Source organism: Chrysemys picta, chromosome 7 (assembly GCF_011386835.1).
Source record: "Chrysemys picta bellii isolate R12L10 chromosome 7, ASM1138683v2, whole genome shotgun sequence".
In the NCBI taxonomy this organism is placed as follows: Eukaryota; Metazoa; Chordata; order Testudines; family Emydidae; genus Chrysemys; species Chrysemys picta.
Window position 1 is genome coordinate 90968396 of NC_088797.1, and position 26207 is coordinate 90994602.

The window sequence follows — 26207 nt, forward strand, 5'->3', positions numbered from 1 at the left end:
CGAGTCCTCGCTCCTCTCCCTCCCGCCTGGGGCAATCAGCTGGCTTGCGACATTCAGGGGGCAGGAGGGAGGGGGGAGGAGCGAGGACTTGGCCTGCAGGCTCCTCCACTCTCTCCCCTGCCTCCACGGCAATCAGCTGGTTTGCGGCATTTGGGAGGCAGGGGAGAGAGGGGGAGCCTGCGCGCCGAGTCCTCGCTCCCCCCTCCCTCCTGCCTCCAAAACGCCACAAGCTAGCTGATTGCTGTGGGCAGGAGGCAGGGGAAAAGGGGGAAGGCACTGATCCGTGGGGGGCAGGAGATGCGAGAGGTGAGGGGGCGTAGGGAGGCTTCCAGCTGTGGAGAAAGCAGGCAGCCAAACAACATAAGAGTGGAGCATTGCACAACTTTAAATGAGCATGTTCCCTAATTGATCAGCAATGTAACAAGAAAACAACGCTAACCAGGAAGACTTTAAGTGAGGAGTTATTATATTAGGTTATTCCCCAGCTTGCTGTGGCTCTTCACAACTCAACATGGAATTCGCTAAGGCAGTCTGACCCACCTATATTCTAAACTCTTTGAGGCAGGGACTGCCTCTTACTTGGTGTGTACAGCGCCTAGCACAGTGGAGGCTTGGTTTCAGCTGACTTCCCCATTCACTATCATAAAATAAATAACAGATAATAATTAATAGTTTATTATTTCATGTACTTGACATCTTTTAAGAAAAGTGTGCATTTTAAAATATTTCACAATTATCCCTGGAAAACACCAGGGATTAATTTATTCCAACAAATATATATTAACTTGCATACTAAAAATGCACTTCATTATCTACTGCATTAAAAACTGTATGGGTGAGAATTGATTTTCATTTGGTAGTTTGCTTGCAAAGCTGCATAGTGATAGGTGTTTGTTATAGATATGGCTGGAAAATGAACTTTTTTCCCATGGAAAACATTGACAAAAAGGGAGGGTGGGAAGAGAGAAAAATCACAGATTGAATTACTTCAATTTGGAAATATCACTGTAGTGGAGAATGAGGAAACTGAACTCTAACTATCATGAGGACCATGATGAAATATCCAAATCTTAATATTGTGGGTTTTGGATTAATTTTTCAGATGTCAGACATTTGGTCTTTATCAAAAAAAAAAAAAATCAAAAATTTCTGCAGAAAATAAACTTTTCATGAAAATTTTCACTTCATTTCAACAATTTTTTTGTCAAAAAGCAGACTCAGTGGAAACTTGTTGACTACCGTAGTTCATATTTTTTGAAAAATTAATATTGGTTTTCTTAGGGTATTTTTAAGATTTCAACAAAATATTGCTTGTGTACATTATGGATGTTTCCCCAATGTTAATGTGATTTTTGCTTTGTAACAACCTTTTCTCTTCCTTATTTTATTTTTAAAATGTAGTTGAATGTTAAATTTTTAGTTTGACCAGTTGTTGTTTCAAGGAGCCTTCCCCTTGTGTTTCTCACTTACTAATACAAGTCATTAGATATTTATGTGATACAGGTTAGGGTTAATCAAAGGAATATAGCATAGGTATTTCTTTTTTCAAGCTATAGTGAATGAAACATTTTTGACTTTTGTAATATAATGTTAATTACCAAATATCTCTATTTATACAAAAGTTGCATGTATTTTCATAAATTTACTACTAGTAGGGCTCTCAAGTGGTCAGGATGTAAATAAGAGATTTTTAAAAAAAAGGAGAAAATGAATTTTGGTAATCAGAGAAAAGATTTCTCCTAGTAATTCATTCTAACAATGTGGTATTAAAAACTGCCCTGCCTGTCGTATGAATTTGCTGGTTTAACTTCAAACCTGATAGTTCTTATTTCATACTGTGATTTCTGTCTTTTCTGATCCCCTTCATACCTTCTTCCACTGGAGGTCCTGACTGTAGATCATTTTATTTCTTTAATACCAGCCCCAAAGTGCTCTTTGTAATCGTTATGTTTTGAATTTGATGTTTTATTCTGGCATTGCTGCATCTATCAGATGCTGCCAAGCTGTGTATTGAGATTTCCTCTCCATGTTGCTTTTCCATGCCATGGCTGAATCAACTCTTCTTTTCACAGAGTTTGTCATTCACTGGTTGGCTCATAATCAATGCTGTCAAGTGATATGAAAAGTATTGGGAAGAGGGAATAAGAAGTGAGCTGCATCCACAGAGGTGTGTGTGATAAAAGGCTCCGCTTGCACACCAGGATCCAGGAATTCCCAAAAGAAATTTTTTGTTCAGAAAAGCAGAGCGGGAGTACAGTGCACTCAGCTTCATTGGAAACTGTCTCCACCTTCAACTAAAAAGGTGAGGAATTTCTGATTTTCTGTTCATTGAACTTTTAGAGAGACATGGGAAAGACTTTAAAGTCCTTTATTTGGTGGGTTCGGTTGAGTTGTGTATCTTTGCTGCTAAATTAACATATGTTAATTTGCTGCTAAATTGAGTCCATAACAAACAGACAAGTGAAAGATAGGTATTGCCTGGGGGCAATTCCAAGTAGACCGGCTTCCTCATCACAAAAAAAAATTAACTAAGATTCGCACTAATTGACACCTTGATGGTGAGAACTGAAGGGACATGGATCCTGAATGAAATACACTCCAAATGGATTTAGACTATTCTGATATTAGACAGCTCTTTAATCTAGCAGAGAAAAAGTCATAATAAGATCTATTGGTTGGAGGCCAAAGCTAGGGGGGAAAAAAAAAGAACAGACTAGGCAGAAGCAGCTTACCTAAGAACACAGGGGATTTCCCATCCCTTGGTGTCATTAAATGAAGACTGTCCATCTTGCTAAAAGATATGCTCAAACAGAAGTTATGAATTAATGCAGAGAATACTAAGTGAGGTCCTTTGACCTGTGTTATGTAGCAGGTCAGACTAGGTAATGATAATGGTCCCTTCTGCCCTTAAAATCTATGAATATGAAGGCAATAGAGAGTTGCTGGAATGTAAAATGTTTACTGGAAACTAGGAAGGGAAAGGAAGAATTTGAAGAGCAAATAGATATACCCTGTATAAAAGCAAGTACAAAAGAATGTGATGTTGGCTATTTTAAATACGTCAGAAACAACACCTTCCTGCTGGCATCTTATCTGAGAGGGAGAAGTGGTACCTGGCAGTGAGAAAAGGCACAGCCCGTTAGGAAGGCACTCTTGGGATGAATGAGTTGGTCAGATCAGAAATGGCTCCTTCCAAGAGTTCTGGCCTGGCCCCTTAATCTCATTAGCCAAATACCCTTTTTCCTCCATAGTGCCTTCCTCCAGTGTCATATGGGAATTAGACAGTCTTTAAGGCACTTAGCATTTGGAGAAGTAGCTAGTTTGCTAAAGGTTAAGTATAAGCAGTAGTTGGTAGAGCAGTTGTCTGAAAAATTGGTGACACTGTTCCATATAAAAGGCAGATTTTTTTTTAGAAAAAGATGGATATCTCACTGGTATTCTGGATCGTACATACTGAACCTTTACTCATAATATCATCATATTGAATGGAGAAGATTGCCAGTAAAGATCAAAAGCATGGAGGTCAGGTTGTACATCAGGACAGACTGGCACACGGAATCCATGTTAATATAGCTAAGATCAGTGTTTCTGAAATCCATAAATATATCTCAGATTGGCAACCTGCAATTGCAGATAGTTGTCAAAATGAATTCAGACAAACGCTGTCTTCAAATTAATCCCCTTCCAGTCCAGTGTTAGCTGGTATTTCTTGTCACTGACTTAACCCTGGCCTCATACTAGGACACAGCCAAGCAGCGAACTCTACACGTTTTACAACTGTTCTGTTGCTTTCCGTTCCATAAGTTAATAACATATTGTATTTGTAGTAAACGAGTTGTCATTGATTTTAGTAGCAGTAGAACCACAGCACCTGTTAAATATGAAACAGGCCTTTAAATGTAAATTTAGCAAGTTGATTTTGATGCCTACCAGTCCAATAACTTGACATGTATTATTTAGGCAATACATCTCTTAGGTTTGTTTGACCTGTAGCACAGCCTGGTAAAGAAGTTAAGTAAGGTTGACCTATCTTGTACTAATGAGACTATACTGTTTAATAGGTAAGTCTTAAAATTAGAAGTATTGGACTACAGGGACAGGCTAAGGAAATGGACAGAATTAACATAGCTGGGTTTGGTTTTAAGACAATATTCTGTTAAATTCAAAACTAACGTATATTAGGGCAAGTATCAGAGGGGTAGCGGTGTTAGTCTGAATCTGTAAAAAGCAACAGAGGGTCCTGTGGCACCTTTAAGACTAACAGAAGTATTGGGAGCATAAGCTTTCGTGGGTAAGAACCTCACTTCTTCAGATGCAAGACCTCTTGCATCTGAAGAAGTGAGGTTCTTGCCCATGAAAGCTTATGCTCCCATCACTTCTGTTAGTCTTAAAGGTGCCACAGAACCCTCTGTTGTATATTAGGGCAGTACATACTGGGGAGCGTGGTTAAATTACAATAGGAAAAGAAAGTTGAAGTAATTCAATTAATTAGTTTTATAATGCAAAAACTATATCAATAAAACAATAAGTTGCACAATTAACACATTTGAAGTCAGGAAATTTTAAATTTAATTTTGAACTGGAAGATTAAATCCTCCTCTTCTGCATAAAATCACAGTTGTTATTGTTTATGTTGCAACAATAACAAAGGTTCCAAATAAGGGTTGAAATGCAGAATAGGAGGTCGCAGTTCCTGTCTTGCAGAATGTACGGTCTAGAACAATGGTTCTCAACCATTGGTCCAGGGCCCCCTGGGTGGCTGCAAGCAGGTTTTAGGGGGTCTGCCAAGCATTGCTGGCATTAGACTAGCTAGAGACCAGGGCAGAATGGTGAAGTCCTGCCACACGGGACTGCAGTCCGGGCTCCTGAGCCCCATCACCTGGGGCTGAAGCCAAAGCCTGAGCAACTTAATTTCATGGTACCCCCTCCTTGCTACTCCCTAACATTGGCCCTGGCTTTTATATCCAGAAAAAGCATTCTTGTGGCACAGCCGGGCCATGGAATTTGTATAGTATGTTGGGAGGGCGGCCTCATCAAGAGAGAGGGTGAGAACCGTGGTCTAGAAAGATGGGGAAAGGATGAGGGAAAAAGATAAAACGTTAAAGTGATCAGAGTGATGAAAGCTAAATTTTATGTTGGTTACTTTAACAGAAACAAACAAACAAAATACCTACCCCGCTCCCACTCTTTCTGTCAAATTGTTAGTTTCTTTTTTTAATTTTAGCTATTTTCTACATTTTTTATTTAAATAGGATATATTTTTCCATCCATTATACTATATTCATACCACCAATTTTAAATAATGTTAAAAATATGAATATCTTCTCACCCATAATCAGTGCAATATCCATTGGATGCTAATCTCCAGCCTCTTGAATGACTGCTTATGGAGAATCTTTAGGTTTTGCCAACAGAAATGAGAAAGGCACTGGAAAGTGGGTACGGCTCCTGCCCTACATGGCTGCCCCTGGGAGAGGCTTAGGGTGCTTGGGAAAAGTCTAGGATTTCAGGGACTTGGGGGGGCCAGAAGTCTCTGAATTCTTAATACTCTCCATAATTAATTTACTTGTTTTCGCTGTTTCTCAGGTTCCACATTAAAATGTGCAAAAATTAAGGTTCTAACAGTTGAGATTGTTGTCCATTCTGTACAATATATGGGGCACATTTTGATGTAACCAGTATGATATAAAGACTTACTATGAATCAAACATCTCTGCCAACTCTTGTGTGCTCCTGGGTCCGCTGCCCTTGTGTTCACCTGCCAAAAGCCTCATGGCAACAGAACTTTCTAGGATAGGAAACCTTTGTCCATGTCCATTGACTGAGACCCAGTGGAGAATGTAGGTTCTAGGAACATTTTAACTGCCTGCTTTGTAGGCCTAGGATTTCATTCCCTTCAGGGCAGACTACTTGAAGCATCCACAGAACAATACTTTTCCTAGGGGAAAAAAAATAAAAAATTAAAAACAAAAGAAGTTGTTTAACTTACAAAAACAAGTAAAACAAAACTGTTTCTTCAACCTCCCTTTTCCCCTCCCTCCCCCTTCCAGCCCCTGAGGCAGGTCAGCCCTCCTGCATTGGGTGTTTCCTTCCTCCCAAGCCTCAAATGAAGCGCCTCACAGGTGGTTCTGTGAGTTTCTAATAGGACTATCAATTTGTTGTAGGGATAGGCATTAGATCATATCTTCAGTCTGGCTTGCTTAGAATTTTTTTTTTGTCGTACCCCCCCCCCCTCACATTCCTTGGGTATGAAATATAGATTATTGAGAAATCAGAGACCATCTGTCTCACTCACCATGAATAGGAATCGAAAATTCAGCATCTGTTTTGTGGGTAATCTGCTGTTTAATTTCATTTATTTTTGAACTAGGTATCAGGGGCACCTAGAGTTTTGAATGGGATCCCCCCTCCCCCTTTTTTTTTTTGGTCGAAATCCAAATATGTACAATGTGGCTGAATTAATTCTCAATGAGAGATCTAAATAGCAGCCTAACCAGTATGACCTGCTCTTGGCCCCTTTGTGCTTGTGTTTTACTGAGCAGTCTGTAGGGGGAAAAAACTGGGCCAGTAGTTGATTAGTAATCATATCTAGCCAGATCTCAGTGATGCAGGCAAGGTCTGATGTTACATCTGATGTCAGATTGTGAGTAGTGCTTGTTTTGCCAACAGACATTCTTGCAGGAGTGCTGGAACAAATTTATAGTGGGGGTGCTGATGATGGAAACCAAATAATTTGGTGTTTATTTTTACTACTTCAGCCAGGGATGCGGAAGCACCTCCTGAACCCCTAGTTCCAGCATCACTGCATTCTTGTGTTCCTCAGGAATCATCTGAAGCTGTTATTTTGCTGCCCTGGTTGTTTTATCCTATGGTCAGTCCTGAGACCCACCACATTTGTCCGTGTGTCTCTGGGTTGTGTTTCTTAGTCTTCTCAACCCAGTTAGAACTGCAATTGTGTAGGTTGGGGAGAGGTACTTAAAATTGTACAAATCCACATCTTGCAGAATCCGTTTGTAGGGTTTGGCAGTTTGGCTTATTCTGATTGTTTAGATATTTGGGATGGTGTTCCTTTTTAAAGACATCACAGTTCTAAGATTGGACCTGAGTAAAGGAGTAGTTAGGGGCATTGGTTGGGGGCTTTTTTTGGTTTTGGTTCTTAGGTAAGGGTATTGGAGATCTGAAGGTGGGAAGAAGGATAGAAATTATGATACTTGTTGTGGAGTTCTTCCTCATTCTTTTCGTTGTGTTCCCTTTTTGATATCACAGACACCTAGTGTTTACTTTCCCCCCCTTGAAATATATTAATATGTAGACAAAGATATAAGACAATCTACAAGATAGCAGTAAGTGCGTACCTGGATGAAGTCTGGGTAAACCTTTGATTTTTTTGTTGTTTAGAACACATGGATGAATAGAATGATTTGACTTATCTTTTTATTTCATTTTAATACTTTTTTTTTAGTATTGACTTTTTTAGTGGCAGTCATAAAAGTTTTGGGGCTATGAGACAGGTGTTCCAGCAGGGTCTTTTTGGATAGAATTATTGTTATTGTTGGTATTTGTTTATTTGTAGAGCCATGTAAGTAGAAATGATGCTGTAGAGATGTAGAGTTCTGCCAAGCTAGTAAAATTATTCCACTCTCAAATGACTTGCATAGTAAGGCACAAGTTGGCACAGTATACAGTGATAATACAAAGGCGTGCATGGTGATGAACAGTAATTATTCATCTACCTAGAATGAAGAGCACTGTTGTACACAATATATTTAGAGTTTCCTACTTGTTGATAATAATGAACGTTTTTATAATGAAAGTATACTGGATCGCTAAATGCGAGCAGTATCAAACTCTGAAAAAGTTTGGGTATGGATCTGGGTCGTGATCTGAACATTGCCACTCTCCAGTTTCAGTGTATCAAGTGTAGCTAGGCAACTGATGTGCTGCAATTGCAGCTTATTGTACTAGTTACACTGCTTCACTGCACTCTTTTCTTTCCGACTCAAACACTAATTGTTTTACCCCGTTGTTGTCTCACATCATATGTCAAAACTGTAAGCTTTTGGGGGTAGGGCCCATATTTTATTTCCTTTTGTGTACAGCGCCTAGTACAATAGGACACAGATGCCTGATTGAGGTCTATTAGCTTCACTGTCTGTAAGTGGCCCAAATGGTACCTAGTGCTTCTGTGGGATACTCTTCAGTACTCAGTAAATGCTTTCCCATAGTCTGCATTTAAAAAAAAATCACCCTTTCTGTGGTGTTTCTAGGTGATTTCTGAGGCCTGATAGCCCAGCTGAATGCAAGTATATTAAACAACCACACTCCAGAAGTGAACTTGACTGTACTTCCCACCCAAAAATAGAGGGCATCAGAGCTTATACAATAAAATTCACATGCGCACAAGGATAGGAAATAGAGCAAAAATAGACTTTTCTACTGTTTTCTACCTGTCCAGAATCAAATTATCAGATGGCTAGTGGAGAGGCTTTTTTTTTTCTCCCCAAGTTACTGCAACAGAGCCAATCTGAACTTTGAAAAATCTTCTTCATTCTAGATTAATCTTACTTTAGCTAAACCATTCACTTATCCCTAATCGAAGTCTTAAATAAAAGCATAACAGTCAGTTGAAATCTGCTCTGTATTTGAATAAAGGCCCTTTTTTAGTTCTGAACCCAAATCCTGTTGAGATAGGATTATCTGTAATTTGAGTTGCCAACCCTCCAGGATTGTCCTGGAATCTCCAGGAATTAAAGATTAATCTTTAATTAAATATTGTGATGTGCCAACCCTCCAGGATTGTCCTGGAATCTCCAGGAATTAAAGATTAATCTTTAATTAAATACTGTGATGTGATGAAACCTCCAGGAATATAGCCAACCAAAATTGGCAACCCTACCTTCCAATGCCCTTAGGTATGTTCAGAGCTGGCTCTAGGTTTTTTGCTGCCCCAAGCAAAAAAAAAAAAAAAAAAAAAACTCCGGGAGCGCAACTGCCGAAGCAAAAACAACAACAAAAAAGAAACCACCAAGATCGCAACTGCGGAAGCAAAAGAAAAAAAGGTGGCCAGAATGCCGCCCCTGAAATTGTGCTGCCCCAAGCACGTGCTTGGTTTGCTGGTGCGTAGAGCTGGCCCTGGGTATGTTATGGAAAAGAGAGAGCAAGACCCGCATTGATGCAACCTCCTGAATGCTGGTGATAATCCAGTTTGTGGTATTCCATTTTACTGGCACACAGATTACAACCTGCTATAGTTATAGATTCCCCCACTCCCTCCCCAAAGCTGGCAACCACTTTCAAATTTACATACAGCTTTCCTGGAAAATTCTTATTGCATAGTAATGGTACCTACCCTGACCAATAGAACTCTGATTTTAATCAATAAACATAAGATGTAGCAAGATTAATAGCCCTGGCACTCCATCAGCTTTTGGCATGTTCATTCAGCTTTCAAACCATATAAATTCCTCAGATGTATTTCTGTTACAGTGAGATGGCATTTAAAGATTCCCTGGACAACTGGAAAAGTACAGTATGAATTAATAAGACAAAAAATAAAATTTGGGGAGTTTTTGGTATTATTTTAAAAGAGCAACAGGTGACCAGTGCTTCCCGTATATATAGTATCAGCCAACAATGACAATTATAAGTTATTTCTTGTGGGGTTTATTTATTTAAAAAAAGATTCATTTGGGCATTGCACCAGTTTTTTCCAGACAGTTGTCTTTCCTCTTGAGGGAAGAAGCTGTTGTCCCTTTCCTCTAAGGAAGCTTACAGTATGATGGACAAAATGTCAAGCATAATTAGACAAAATGACATTGTAAAACCCAATAGAGGCACTTCATCTTTCAGAATTTTCAGAACCTATAGTCTATTTTAGACACCTTCAAATTAATACTTATCTAGACTGATGCTGACAGATTTTTCTTAGATCACAGAAAACGCAGCCCTCCTTCCTTTTTTTCTTAGTAGCATATGATTTTCCTGAGCACTACAGTATAAGATGTATTGCTCCAGAATCCCTGTGAAAAGTGGATCTTTGAACTGACCAGTATGTTTGCATATGGATGAGTCATTTTGACAGTGTCTTGCCTATATAAAATAATCATCAGCCACAGGAAATATTCAATATCCTGATTTGATTTAAATTGTGTTGTTTTAATATTGATTTTTGATGCCATGTTGCATGAAGAAGATTACAAACCGACAGCTCAGTAGATTTATAATGTCCTATGGGCCTTTATGTAAATCATCTAAAGCAATTTTTTATATTGGTACAGTAAAGCTCTTACTTTAGGAAGGAGGAATCGTTCATTTGCTTCTGCTATTGAAAAAGAGTATATGTCTTACTTACCATAGGGAAATTACTGTGGTATATCAAATGCCAACGGAATGTTAACTGTTGGCATGCATCTGACAAAGTGGGTATTCACCCACGAAAGCTTATGCTGCAATACCTCTGTTAGTCTATAAGGTGCCACAGGACTCTTTGTTCCTGTTGGTAAAAACTGACTTTTTAATGGCATCTACTATACCTGGTTCATCAGTGAATGGGTTTTCTGCATTTCTCAAGAAGCAATTTCTTATTTATGCAGAAACCAAAGACTTTCTAAGTTAGAAATGAAGCTTTTCCATAAAATTACTTAATTAAAAATTCGCCTGGAAGTAGAATATGTAGTGACATTTGCATTTTACTCAAGTAAGATCCCTGAAGACAATGTCTGACAGGTAGGCTTAATAGCAGTTAAGTGAACTGTTAGGTTCCTATATACCTTAACCACCAAAACTACTTTGCAGAGTTTCATTAATCAGTTATTTCTTTTTATTAGTATAAAATAGTAAATACAGTTGGCTTTACTAATTCTGGTGACATAGGTACATATAGTGAAGATAGCTGAAACGTTTGATTTTCCTTTGGAGTTGTCAGGGAGGCATTTGTAGTTTACAGAGTTCTGCAGGGAAATGATTATAACATATGGCCTCCAATAGGATTACTGTGTACATTTCAGCTGTCTTTTCTGTGCTTACTGTCGATATCCAGATAGATGTAGTAGGAAAATAAAGTAGGTTTATTGAAATGTATGCTAGCATGTTGGGGTGTTGGTATTTGACTACATGCTGCTTGGTAGAAGAAGCTTGAACTGACTGTATTGGATTTCGCTTTGTAAGTGTGCCCAAAGCTTGTGTATTGGCACAATTCTGAATTGAAAATAGAGTATTTAAAATTTATTTTACTTTTAACATCTACTTGCAACTGACAAGGCAAAACGGTTCAGGGTTAGGATTTCCTCTTTGTCCTTAATGTACCTTGTGCAGCCGAGTGGCATGGCATGTTAAGAGGGAAAATGAAGTTATGGGGTTGTGACAGAATATATCCCTGTGTCCACTATTGTAGTAATCTTTGTACAAAGTGTGCATTGTGAGGTATCATTTGAAAACTCTGAAATTGCTTGTCTTTATTGTCCTGGTAAATTTATGTGTGCAACATTACGTGTAAAGTTATAAGATTCCACTGTATGGCGTTACTAACGTGTTCCAAATCTGTACAAACCAGTTCCTCAGAGACAAAGGGCAAACAGAGGCCACAGCCACATGTAAACAAGGTCAATGGACCATTGCCTGCTAAGTGGCCATTCTTTGGCAGGAAAGAAGAACATTCCCGGAGCGGCTGATACAGAGCAGTCAATGTGATGATGCTTGAACCGTGTGCACATGCAAACTGTCCGATCAAAGACTAATGTGATAAAATGGGCTAGTCTAATGACATGAATATATGTGAGTATGGTGAGGTGCACACCATAGAACACCTGCTCATTTGCTGACTCTTTGGGGAGACCTGTTTGAAGGAGGACCTTGCTGTTGTGAAAGAGTAATCGCTTGTGAACGGTTCTGGAAAAACATCTACACCTCTACCCCGATATAACATGACCAGATATAACACGAATTCTGATATAACGCGGTAAAGCAGTGCTCCAGAGGGGCAGGGCTGTGCACTTTGGCGGATCAAAGCAAGTTCAATATAACCCGGTTTCATCTATAAACAGTAAGATCTTTTGGCTCCCAAGTACAGCATTATATCGAGGTAGAGGTGTAGTTTGTGACAAAGACACAAGAAGAAGAAGGCAGGAAAAGGGGGTCGGACAAAAAAATCTACATCTTAGCAAAGAAACAACATGGAGTTCCCATCCATACAGACTGTCTGTCAGCTTTATTCCCAGTTGAAAATGCTTCTCAAAGAGGGGAACAAAACTTTAAAAAGAAGGGGCAGACACTCCAAGACACCCTTCCCCTACCACTCTCTTTCCATTGACTCACCACGCTGGAAGGGACAAAGGAAGAGTCATTAAACAAAAGCAGGGGTCCTGGCCTAAGAAGTTTGGCCAATAAGACCATTGAGACCATGTGGTGAGAAAAACTCTGCATTTAATTTAACCTAGTTTGTTAAGTTAGGCACTAATTGTGTTTTATGGTTTGTTTGTTTTTTAACATTTCTGACTTTTATTCCTCATTACTGATATTTGCTTAATATCTATCTCTTTGTAGTTAATAAACTTGTTTTATTGTTTTATCTAATCCAGTGAGTTAAAATGATGTGTGTGGGAAACTTCCTTTGGGAGAACAAAATGAGTGCATATTATTTCCATTGATGAAATAATGAACCTATGTACATTTCTTTGTCCAGGAGAGGGCTGGGCAGTGCAGGACATACATTTTTTTGGGGGGGGGGGGGAAATCTGGCACCAGGAGTGTGTTAGGATCACCCTGCAGTATAATTCAGGCTGGTAAGAGCCTAGGTGTGGTTGGCAGGCTGCAGCACACACAGACATAACTGGGAGTGACTTGCATGCTGGAGGCTGTTTGTGGGCAATGCAGGCTGGAAGCTACAGCAGCAAAGCATTGTAAAGGGCACCCCAGGTTGGAGGGCAGGAATGACACAGCTACTCATTAGTCTACCTAGGGTATGTCACAGGGGTATCTCTTGGAGAAGGTGGCAGTGCAACCCGTTCAGTTTTTACTTTACTGTCAGTTAAGTTTTAATGATAAAAATCAATCATTTACATTTCAAGTTTGTGGGGTTTCAAGTTCTGAAATGTGTGAAACAAACTTGTTACCCCCTAAAGTTTCAAAGTAGTAAACAATCTTTTCTAGTTGTAATTTAACCATTCTATCAGGCTATCAATTTAAGAAAGGTAGGTGGTGATCCTGATTTTCTTTATCTTCAGCTAATATTTCTTTCATATGGTCTGGTCATTAAATTGATCTGTGATCTATTGAGATTGCACACAATGCCCTTAACTTGGAAAAGACTTTCAATAGCTGCAAAGCAGTAGTTTTTGCTATTATGGTACCACCTTAGAGATCTTATGGTATAATCAACAATCACAATGTAATGTTGGTAATCTGCTGTATTCTCCTCCCACTGCACTAAGTGTATAAATATTCTTTCTGTAAACTGGAGCAGAACCAAAGTTAGCAGCCAGCCACTGAGCAGGAAGTGAGCGTTTTGAAGGTTTTTTTGTTGTTGTTGGGTCTTTTTTTTTTATTTATTTTTTTGGTCTATTCCTGAACCATAGAAATAGGTCTCTGATTGGGAAAGGCCTGAAAACTGAATAGTATGGATCAAGAATAGGCCCGTAATCTTTCACCACATATCCTGAAATTGTAATAACACAAGTCAATCAGATGACGTCAAGCCTATGTGGCTGAGGCCCAAAGAGCTGGGTAATTCTCACTTGATTACTCAGCCTGAATTTCATAATAAAGGTCTCACTGGGGTTCATTATCTTTGTATTTCCCACTGCCTCCTGGCCATGTTTCTGACCAAAAGTTTTATCCCTACACTATTCAACCAAAACGCTTAAGAACCCCACTGGCAATTTGAGGTCTAGCTCAGGGTAATCTGCTGTTTTGTAGAGTTATGCGTGTTTTTCAGAGTTTCATGAAGAATGGAGAAATCTCCTCCAGTTGAGGCAATTTCATCTATCTCATCCAGACTCATAGGATGAGGGCTTTATTGCCTCATTAGGTCTGGTAGTCAGCGAAATGGAGATCTCTGAAAACTCCCAAGAAGTTAAAGTAGAAAAGACTCACCCTGATACAGTTGGATATGCTGACTTCTTAGACAAACCCACATTTAAGAGATCTTGTGTTGTGTCCAACAGCCAACTGTACCCCAATACACAAATATGACCTAAGATAGTCATGGATGTACTCTGTGACTAGTCTCAGCCCCGGGCATTGCCAGGTGTTCTGAGAGAATAGTTTGGCTGCAGGTGGTTAAAGTAGTTTTTAATTGGAGGAAACTGCCCACATATAATCAGTCCTCAGTTGTCATTCACTTTGAGGATTGTTGGTCAGTCTCTCCCATTTATTAAGTAGTCTAACAGTTTATTGACTGAGCCTCCCATTCCCCAGGAAAGCGCCTTGTTTCACCAATTGGCTGTAGCTGTCCTCTTTCTGTACCTGTAGCCACTCTAAGTCTCTAGAGATGAGTATCCCTCTGGGCAGGGCAGCTACCTTTGAGGCCCCTTTACTTCCATTTAGACTGTTTCCTCCTGATTAAGAACTGTAGTTGGAAGTAGACCTTGTCCTGAATTTCCCATCAGAATGATTTTTCCAATGGAAAATGTATATTCCACAAAACTGATTTTTTTCTGAGGGAAACCTTTTTGATTTTGCTGTAAATGTTAGATTTATTCAGCTTGGAGAATCAAAATGAAATATGTAATTTCATGTTGTTCAACCTGATTTGGAATATTTCATTTTTTGAACTGACCTAAAACATTCAAAGCGGTTTAAAAAATATACTAAACTCCATTTACATTGCCTTATGGGGGTTGTAGTTCTAGGCCCAATGCCTCGACTGCTCGTCAGGCAGCCAGGAGAACTAAATCTTCCTATATTGCAGTACATCTCTCATAATGAATTTCCTTTATGTATCGCATCATAGGAATAACATGACTCTAGATGCATTATGGGAGATGTAGTCCTGCCACAGAATCTGATCCATAGGAGAGAATGGGGGCCTGAAGTAAGCTCCTAAAAAGCAATTGGGAAATGCAGTTTAATGTTGACATGTGGTTCAGCACACCACAATGAAAGTTTTCTGTTTTGGGACTGTTGTATTGCAAACAACTGTTAATCAAAACAAAGCAATTTCCATTCCATGGAAATTTTCAATACTTCATTTTTTTGGTTTCAGTTCTAGACAGCAACAAATATTGAATTGTCCAAACTTCCCATGGGATGGAAATTCCAAATTTTATCAGCTCTAGTTTGAAGGCCTTCTTCAGGTTTAACTCTTCTAGCTAGTGTTGTGGAGTAAGGATAATTGAATTTTCTGGCCCCAAGACATGCCATTTACCCTCACCTTCCTGGTCCAGTGTGGTATTCACACTCACTCTAACTCTACAGTCTTTCAGAAGGTCTTTGGTCAAAAAAGGGTAATTGCGGTTTGATATTCACTGTACTGCTAAGAGTTAAAAAATGAAAGGCACGATTTTAATTATATGTCACCTAAAGTCTTCATAACTTCATAAAAGATCCTAAATGGGCAACAGCAAACCCTCCTCCCCCCCAACAACACATAATAACATGAATTGAACAGAGTGCCTTTTTTTTCCCCAGAAGGTGGGACAATGTTAATATGAGGAAAAAGCACCTATGTGAAACATGTAAAATACCTCTGCTAAGAACTTGAGGCGAGGTCATGGATCCACAGGACTGGTCCTATACCTCAGTTTTTAAACACTGTCTTGGAGGGAACCCCTTTATAGTGCTGGGCCTCTAAGGAGTCCCACACCTTCCTCCAGATAGGCCATGCAGCCTCACCACGTACTAGGCTGAGTTACTGGGCTCCAGCATCCTGTTTCACACCATGAGCTCTACCCAGTGAGTCTAACTGACATTGGTCCCTGAAGAGTAAATAAGTCTCTACCAGGAGTCAATGTAAGTATTTGTAGTGACACCCAAGTTGTGCTCTCAAAACTGAGTAGGATTTATTATTCAACTGGAACATAGCATTGGAAGTGAGCATAGGTTAAAGCATAGTCCATTCAGGTGAAGCAGGAGCAATTCGCCAGCCAAGCTGTACTGAACTGCATTTTCAGTCTGTTTCTCTGTAACTCTTCCTTAGTCAGTCCCAGTAGAGAGTATCAGCTTCTTCCAGAGTCCACATTTATTTTTTTATAGGTCACCTCACAGGCCTTTGTTCTCCATGCAAGACCATGCTGAGTTCACAATACCCCCGCCAGAGCCTGAGTCTTGGCTCAGCTTCACTTCTGAGAGGTGTTGATTTGAACTGTCATTTGGACTGTTGCCTCTCTATTTATCTGAGTCAGTTTCAACCAGTTCCTTAATGACTCTCTGCTCATTGCACCCAGACAACAAAGTGACATATACACCTGTGTTTCCTGTGTCATTCAAGGAGCATTGTTATCTCTTTTGCCCCCACTGGGGAGCAGTGCAAAGTTTAGAAGGAAACTGAGATGCACATAAGATTCATGAAAATACACCGCTATCTCGACATAACGCTACCCGATATAACACGAATTTGGATATAATGCGGTAAAGCAGTGCTCCGGGGGGGGCGGGGCTGCGCACTCGGGTGGATCAAAGCAAGTTCAATAGAACGCGGTTTCACCTATAACACGGTAAGATTTTTTGGCTCCCAAGGACAGTGTTATATCGAGGTAGAGGTGTATTACAGAAAATTTCCACTTCATCACAAGAGGCTTTTTTGTGTGTGTTTCCCAGCAGGGATGGTAAATCTGTTGTGAAAAAGACACTTGCAATAAGTTGCATCAAATACATTTTCTGAATACTCCATGAAAGTCAATTTACGTATATTAGCATAATGTTGGGCTATTTATTTTTAAAATGTAAATCAATTTCTGTTCTACTTGAATTGAATTACTGAACAATTTTCTGCCACAGCCAAAAAAGTCATAAAAATCTAAATGAACTCTTGCAAATTTTTATCCTACCTACTGTATTTCACATTTTTTGAAGTAAAATGTGTAGTGCTGTCAGGACTTTAAGCAAATTATTCTTTGAAAAATGAGATAGCGACATGATTAATAAGATTCTCTTTCACGTGCTCATCTCCAAATAGATAAGGAGCATTTATAAGTCAGGAAATCCAGCTACCGATTACTTTACAAACCTCAAGGCCTAAATATTCAGAGGCAAATCTCTTAGGGCTAGTCTAGACAGCACCAACAAACTACACTAAAGGGGTGTGATTTGTAGAGCGCTCTGACTGCCCCATGTTGACCCTGCTGGTGTACGCTGAAAGGTACCTAGTTTGTGTTAACGTAGTCCTATTTCAGAAGTTAGAATGAAGCAAGTTAGTACATTTTACAAATCACACCCCTCTGGCACACTTAGCTGCACCATGTAGACAAGCCCTTGGACTTCCACAATGTGAAGATAAATATTTTAGATTATGGGTGCAAAGTATTGGCTATAGATGATAAAACTCACACTTTACAATTTAAAGTATAATTAAAGTAATTTGCATAATAATAATATGACTAGAACTAATAGTTATTAAATATATTTGTGATTATTATGTAGAGTAACAGTAGAATCCTTGTTCAACGAGATTGCTTTTCTATCTGTATAGTGCTAGTAGTTTCAAAATATTTTCTGAATAGATGGGGTCTGTTGTGTTAAATTCAATGAAATTAATGCATCTACAGAATCAAAGCTGGCAATGTGACCCTGTTGCTTGACATGCACTTCACTCTACTTGAATTCTATGGCAAAATATATCTTTCATTAACGATAGAGAAAAGGAAGGAAAAACAGAGCATTTTAAATGTAAAGTATCAAGTAAGTCTTTCATTTTAACAATATATTTTATTCCCTTTCCCTTTAGCTGTAAAGTGTTTTAATAAGGGGGAAAATGGATTCTGGCAATCTATCAGATAGTATTAGCTGTCCCTTTTGAGGAAAAGAGAAGTTAGTTGAGATGATCTGGAGCTGCTATTGTTGTTGGTGTTAAAGTCTGATTCTGTTTCCTTAAAGGAAACACAAGACCAATGCACACAAAAGGGGAAATAAAAGAACAGCAAAGATAAAAAGCACAATTTCTGTGTCTGGCGCTGACTCCTATGTCTAACTATACCTGCTAGAGAAACACAGTCACAGCATATGGGCTTATCAGCCCCTTGGAGACTGACAAACTTGTACCAGCATAGGGCTGTTTAGGGCATTGTTTTAGCTGCTTCACTGGTCGCATGTTTGCCACATAAGCCACACTTATTAAATAAAAATGGGGGGAGGGGGAGGAAGCGGAAAAAGAAGAAATAAGGTGGGGAAGGAAAATGACACTTGAGGTAGGGGGTGACAGCAGGAACCAAGTCTAATATTCCAAGTTTTGTTCAGGATTTAGCTGAAGCCAGTGAAGGTGGTGATGTCCTCTGGGTCCCTCTCTGTGGCCTGGTGTGATCAGGATGCCTTTCAGGATCATGATTGTGAAGGCATAATATTATGGTGAATCCCAGAATCCCTGGTGATGTGTGTGACAGTGATGATGATCAAGCTTTCTCCTTTTAGTGCACCCTTCTACAGCTGGGTGTTATGATTCCCTCACAAAGTCTCTCCCCCATTTTGTAAGTGGTGGTGAGCAGAATAGTCTATCCCCTAATTTTATCCACAATTAGGCCTAATTTCTGATCAAATTTAGTCCATTAATTTCTGATTCCATTCTCCTTTTGTTTACAACACATGATATTAACACAGTCCGTGAGGGGTATTAGTAGACATTTTTGTTTGGGTTAATTCTTATTTTGGTCTTAAACTTTTGATGACTGTTAAATAATTTTATGTAACAGGCTGACTTGGACATTTCTTACTTTGCACAACTTAAAGTAAAGACCTCTACAGACACTTAAGAAACAAGTAGTTCCTTCCAAGACTTTCCATGTGAACAAGACCGTACTTAGTTTATTGTTTGAGTAGGACTACAATAAACTAAGTATGGTCTTGTTCAGGCCCTGGATTGCATATGTGTTATAGTTCTAACTCTATATACTGCAAGATTCTCCCACAAACTTCCTGTGTATATTTCCTTTATTAAAAGAAAAGTATTTTATTTTAAGTAGCACAAAAGTCAGTCTATAACTGTCTGATTTCCAAGAGGTGTCACAGCAGAGTGGGTTTTATGGAGAGATTTGGAGGAGAATGTAGTGGCTTTACACGTGGAGATTGTTCCATATTTAAGAGGCAGCTTGAAAGAAAGTTGCAGGTCTTCTCATGAGAAGCTGACAAATGGATGTATGACAGGTGTGTCACTGAAATCTCACCCTGTCTTTTCTATCACCTCACATTCAAAAGTTGAAGATAATTATATAGGGCTCTTCTAGCTTAATCTCTTGCTCTTTCCAACTAGAGGGTAAGTGATGGATCTTCACCGTACAAAATTGTCTGAGCAAAATTGAATTCCTATGATAGCCACTTGCTTCTGGTGATGCAGCCAATGGACAAGATGCAGGGGAAGCTGTTTACTATACCACCAAACAAAAGCAATTCATGCCCCCTTATATGTCTCTCCCTCCCAGAATGCCATAGCTCCACCAGTAATGTAGAAGACACAACTTGTTGATCACAGTTTTATTATTGTAACCCTTCTGCTAGGTGGTGTCAGCAACAAGAGGGGACAGGTTCCATATCTAGGGGCTCTCTTAACATTTAAAAAAAACCTACCTCAAGACCCCAACCAAAAATCTGGGAAAAGTAAACACCAACCTGGGCATCTCTAAGAAGCAATACTTCCCCACTTGCAAGAACCGAACCTGTACATGACAAAAGAAAACTTGTATTAAGAGGAGAAGGAAACATGCAATTAATTTGGAAAAATAACTTGACTCAAATGACTCAAAGCGAAGTAAATAATAGTTAAAAAGGTAAAACACCTGTCCCACAATACCCTGAGCATAGTCCTTTGCCTGAGTTTCCCAACTTTGTGGTGTGATAGATGGCTATTAAGCTATTATATGTTACAATCATAATATTTTATTTTGGGAGCCCAAGAGAAATAAAGGATGAGCTATTGTTTGTTCACATGAACGGGGAACAATGTATTTGTATCAGTTTTACCTCCCGATTTGTGAAATGCTATTCGTACTGCTGCATAGAAGATCATGAATGGTTTGCTCCTTACCTACCATGTTGTATTTTGTCTCCTGGAAGCCTTTTGTCCAAGAAAAGCAGGTGTATTGCTAGACAGCATAGTATAAACTTAGTGATGGCAAACAAGCTATGTACAAAGACTTTTTTATTATCTCCATTGTAAGTGCTAGAAATTTTTTTTTACAGTACCTGTGCCAGTGTCAAAAAACTACTCAGCTTCATACAAACACCACTCAGTCAAGGCAATCCGTTCACAAATCTATTTTTATTGCTTTTTTTGCCTTACCACTGATATTGGAATTTTCATTTTGTTGGGATACCTGCATATCGTATATAACTTTTGAAACACAAAGGCAAATAGATGGTGCTAGAAAAGGCTGTTTTCCACTCAGTGTTCATTTTACATTTCTTACAGTTCAAAAGAGATTTTGCAATAATTTACAATTTTGATTTTTTTGATATCCCTCCTGTGTGGAACCTGTCTTCAAGGAAAGTATGAACTGTCAGATTTTGTAAAGCTTCGTGAAGAGTATTATTAGAGTGTGGATCTGCTGGGCTTTACCTTTAGTGGGTTCCACTCCAGGGAAGAGCTAGATGAAAAGATTTTTATTCTTTGCAAGAAGAGACGTTTGCTATACCCAACTGAACACCCTGAAAATAAAAGTTTTAACATGCGAATCTGCAAAGGTTTTGTACCAGTGTCTCTCTGGAGTATAATATGGTGGGAGGAAGTGAAGTAGTATTAAAACCAACAAGCACACCAAAAAACTAAATAAATACATATACACAAATAAATAATCATAGCATAATCTTTTCTTTTTTGCTACAGCCATGCAACAAACTACATTTATTTGCTATCTTTGAATTTCTGTACTCTAGTCACCAGGACTAATCCCAACTAAAGCTAACCAGAGAAAAACAATTCCTTTTTGTTCTGTATTGGAATAAAACCAGAAATGTTTCAAAGAGTTTCATGAAATGGGTGAGAGAACTTGCACGTACATCTCTGTCTTAGTTACACTATAGCCTAGTGGGTAGGGCATTGCTCTGGTTTTTGGAAGACCTAGGTTTAGGTCCCTGCTCTGCCTGAGCCAGAGCACAGTTTTTCATCCTAGTTCACCCCAAATTAGGCAGAGCAGAGACTCAAAACCTGGGTTTCCCACATACCAGCCTACCACCCAGTATCTCTCTGTGTGCCTCAGAACTAAAAACAGTCTGATGAAAGTTTTGTAAAAAACTGTACATGCCCCTGAGACATTTGAGCTTTGTGAAACAGCATATTTTGTTGACATTTCATTTGGGCAAAAACATTGTTAAGCAGTGTTCTTGTGTCAGTCCTTCACTGATGTTAATACTCTAGGTAACTGGTTGGTAAATGCTGACTTTTTAAAATGGCAACCACAATATTGATTAAATGTCTGCTGTAGTGGTTCCTGACCTTTTCTCTTCTGCAGCACACATTGACCTCCAGAGGCTCTTCCCCCACCCTTGAACAGGGGCTGGAAGAGGAAAGATGAGAAGCCTGCCCGTTGCTCTCATGGGGGGGAAGAGGGACAGATGGAGCTCTGATTGGTTGCTGGAGAAGGTGGGGCAGTGAGTCAGACAGCCAATCAGAAGGTGACCCCCCCCTTGTTCTCACATGCAGTTTTTCAAAAAAATCCACAGCACACCTGTTGCAGCCTGACTGTACACCAGTTGGGAAACACCGGTTTACTATAACATTGCATTGTGCTTGTTTACCTCCTGCCTCCTTAAACATAGTTGTTGCAGGGCTTTTTTATCCTGAAGAAAACCATTGTGGTAAAGATGCATAGGATAAGACTACTATTATCATCACTAAATTTAAGGTTGTGAGATCCAATAAGGTAGACACAATTAGAAGGTCACCATTTAACACCGGTGACCGTACTGTAATGTCTGATACACCACTGTTTCTCCCTATACTTAGAAATAATTACAGTATCTCAGATACTACTGTGTAGAAATGCTTAGTAAATATTCATTCCTGAATGATGATCACTACTATACTATACGAATGGTTCTCAATCTTTCCACTCTACTGTCCCCCTTTCAGGAGGCTGATTTGTCTTGCGTACCCCAACTTTCACCTCACTTAAAAACTACTTGCTTACAAAATCAGACATAAAAATACATACATACAGACATAAAAATTACAGCATACTATTACTGAAAAATTGCTTACTTTCTCATATTTACCATATAATTATAAAATAAATTGATTGGAATATAAATATTGTACTTACATTAGAGTGTGATATTTGAAATTGTTTTTCACTTGTGAGCCTGGGGCTGAAGCATGTAATTTAGCTTCGCGTGGCCCCCTGTGGTGTGCTGTTCCAGGCAATTGCCCTGCTTGCGACCCTCTAATGCTGACCCTGCAACTGCAACCCTCCTAAACCTGTCCCATGACCCCTCTCCAGGGGCTACAACCCCCATGTTCAGAAACAATGATCTAGATTAGTTGAATACCCCCCTGGAAGACTGAGTACCCCCAGCGATACACGTATCCCTAGTTGAGAACCACTGTTCTATACTGTATAAATGAAAGATTATTTGGATGTGTATAATAACTTTTGATTAATGTCTTTTATACACAAAAAGAACAGGAGTACTTGTGGCACCTTAGAAACTAACAAATAAGCTTTCATGGGCTACAGCCCACTTCTTATGCATCCAAAGAGGTGGGCTGTAGCCCACGAAAGCTTATGCTCAAATAAATTTGTTAGTCTCTAAGCTGCCACAAGTACTCCTGTTCTTTTTGCGGATACAGACTAACATGGCTGCTACTCTGAAATCTGTCTTTTATACATACATTTAGCACCATTAAAATGCAGCCATGCCTCAAATGATGCTGACAGCATAATTGGGGTAAGGTAGAGGTGAATTTTGATGTGGGATAGCTGCCCTTCCATGCACATACTCTTTTTAAAAGCATATGTTTGGGGCTTCCCTGTGCTCACTTCTCTCCAAGCCCTAGTCCTGCCTTTCTCCAGCCTAGACCCTGCTCTGCCTCCAGCCTTGTTCCAGTTCAGTCCTGGCCTAGACTTGCTCCTCCCTTCCCTGACTCTAGGTAATCTGGTTCTGATGTTTGGCTCGGATTCTTGGCTCTGATATTTGAGTGTTGACCTTTTGACTCTGATTCCCTGGCTCCAACTTGACCTTGGGTTCTACCATTTGGATTCCAACCACTAGGCCAGACTCCAGGTCCAACCACTAGACTTAATTGCCTACAGCCCGGTCTCCTGAAAGATGGATACTCCCATTGACTTCAACTGGAGAGGTGGATGTTCAGCACTTCAGCACTTCTGAAAATTGGGCCCTTAGTCTTTCTCAGAATGCTGCTTTCCATCCAAACTGGCACTTCTCTACTGTCCTCTTCACCCTTCATCTCAAAAGACATATCATTCACCTGGGAAGCAAATAACTGAGATATGGGTTTAAACTCTGATTCTACACAGTTGGTATTTCAGTGCACTGCCATTAGGACTGCAGCCTGTTTGTGTTTGTAAATATAAAGTAATTTGGTAATCCGCTACTCTGAAGGTCATCGTTACTAGATGTTTAAGGTAGGTGGTGGGTTTTTTCATTAATGTCCTATGCTGTTTCAAGTCACACTTTGTTACCATCACTGCACAGAGGATGCAGTAATGAATTTTGAAAAAAAGTTTTTTCTTTACTTAAGGACCCTATTGTCCCCATGCAGGCTGTTCCCATATAGGGGACTGGATGCTTAGAGCTTGTCCTCAGGTAACTTCCTAATTCTCAAGTGAGTGAGGAGGATTTCCCCTCTGACTTAAAAAGTGGGGTCTGTCCTCAAAATCAATCAATATTCCATGTCCCTATACAGCTAATGGCTCCACAATCCTCCTTTGGTGACCTGACATTTAGCTGAGCACTATGCTTTTGCTGTGCTTGTATAGCATGAGACAGAATTGTCTATTGAATTTTTATTTGAGACAAGCATTTTTAGTCTTCTGTCTATGATCCTATCTGTAGTGTTTTGCCTTGTGACCCTCACTCAAAGATCACAGAGGAAAAGGAAATCCATTTCTGTTTTCACCTGAACTGGTTTTGGCATAGAAAACATACGTGTGCTTTTAAAACATCAGAAAAAGGTATGCTTTCTTTTGTAATGCTCTCACTTTTAAAAATGTCTCATAATCTCTTAGAAATATACTGAGAAATGTATTGAAAGATGTCTTGCTTGGATTAAACTGTCTGCCTGGTTTATTTGTCATACTGTGTAGCCACAGGTTAGAAGTGGTTACACTTGGTTTCCCAGAACTGGCTGTTTGTTGTTATTTAAAGGGAGCAAGGGGGGAGGTAGGGTGACCAGGTGTCCGGTTTTCGACCGGAACACCTGGTCGAAAGGGGACCCTGGCGGCTCTGGTCAGCACTGCCGACTGGGACATTAAAAGTCTGTTCCGTGGTGCTGCAGAGCTAAGAAGTGGCCATGGAGCAGGTCTGGCTCCTAGGTAGAGGGACCACAGGGCTGTATGGGCTCCTTCCACCCCAATCACCGGCTCCACGCTCCCATTAGTCGGGAACCACGGCCAATGGGAGCTGTGGGAGCGGTGCCTGTGGGCAAGGGCAGCATTCAGCAGAGCTGCCTCCGCCTAGGAGCCAGACCTGCTGCTGGCCACTTCTGGGGTGCAGCATGGAGTCAGGACAGGCAGGAAGCCTGCCTTAGCCCCCCACTGTGCTGCTGACAGGGAACCACCAGAGGTAAGCTCATGCCCCAACTCCCTCCCCCAGCCCTGAGCCCTCTCACACCCTGAACCCCTGATTTCTGGCCCTGCCCTGAAGCCCGCACCCACAGTTAGAACTCTCACCCTCTCCTGCACCCCAGCCCAGAGAAAGTGAGTGAGGGTGGGGGAGAGCAAGCCACCAAGGGAGGGGGAATATAGTGAACGAGCGGCAGGGCCACGGGGAAGGGGGTGTGTCGTCAGGGGAGGGGTGCGGCTAGGGTGTTCGGTTTTGTGCAATTAGAAGATGGCAACCTTAGGGGGGAGGAAATATGGGATTGTTTGAGAACAACAAATAGCACAAAATGAGGTTAATTAGGAAACATGGGGACATCAAAATAGCCATGGTACAAGATATTTCACACATTCTGGCCACCGGTTTATTTTACGTTCACTCAGAAGCTCTCTTGTCCTGATGACCATATAAGAAGAGTTAACAGGAGCATTTTAACAGCGAAGCTCTACAGCTGTTACTCAGTGACTGATGGTGCTGCATGACATATGTTCAGTTATGTTTCATCTAATGGCGACTGCTGGAGTGGATAGCCTCTGTGATAGCAGTATCCCTCTTGCTGAGAATTAATGTACTGATCACAGGAGTTGTGGGTCATTTTCACAAACGTTTTCTTGGCTTGGAACAGAGAGCGCCTTTCAAAAGGGGTGGGTGAGCAGGCGTGTGTGTGTGTGTGCATGCGTGTGTGTATGACTGACTTAAAAATGGAATCTGTAGTTGCGGAGCATTAAGGAATCTTCCTGCTTTGATTAAATAGTATTGGTTAAATGTTGTAGGAGAATCATAAGATAGAAGTACCATTCCTTTTAGGTACAAGTTTCTATAAAACCAACTGTAAAAAGATAATATGCCACATATCAAGATTACATTCAAGATTCTTTGTGAACAACATCAGATTCTTTAAGTAAAGGTTGAGATCCATCTGAAGTACAGGTTGAGCTACAATAGGTAGAAATTCATTTGCTGTTCATTAGGGAAAACAAGATGCAAGTGCAGTAACACCAATGCATAAAAGCCATTAAAAATGTAATTTGTCATCCTGCTAGGTAAAAGATGTTAAATTATTTCTCTTTCAAATTGGGTATGATAGTGTTACCATTTGCAAAACTGATTCCATTTGTCTTCGGGTACAGGGGACAGTATCATTTACAGCAGAAAATAGGTTTCCCATCTTTTAAGTGCAAACGTGAAAAGCGTATTTTATTAGTTAAAATTTGTTGGAATTTAAAGGGAACACCAACTGTAATGTCTCAAAATACATCTGTCCCTGCCTTTCTTCATACGGCAAATAAGAC

General features: G+C 40.0%; 1 protein-coding gene across 1 annotated transcript in view; it reads left to right on the plus strand.

The window, feature by feature from the left end:
- PCDH15 (protocadherin related 15) overlaps positions 1–26207 on the plus strand; it is a 1392890-nt gene that overhangs the window by 197325 nt on the left and 1169358 nt on the right. The window contains exon 2 of the mRNA XM_065552026.1: positions 2073–2302. The gene's annotated coding sequence lies outside the window, so the exon portion shown is untranslated. The remainder of the gene's footprint in view (positions 1–2072; positions 2303–26207) is intronic.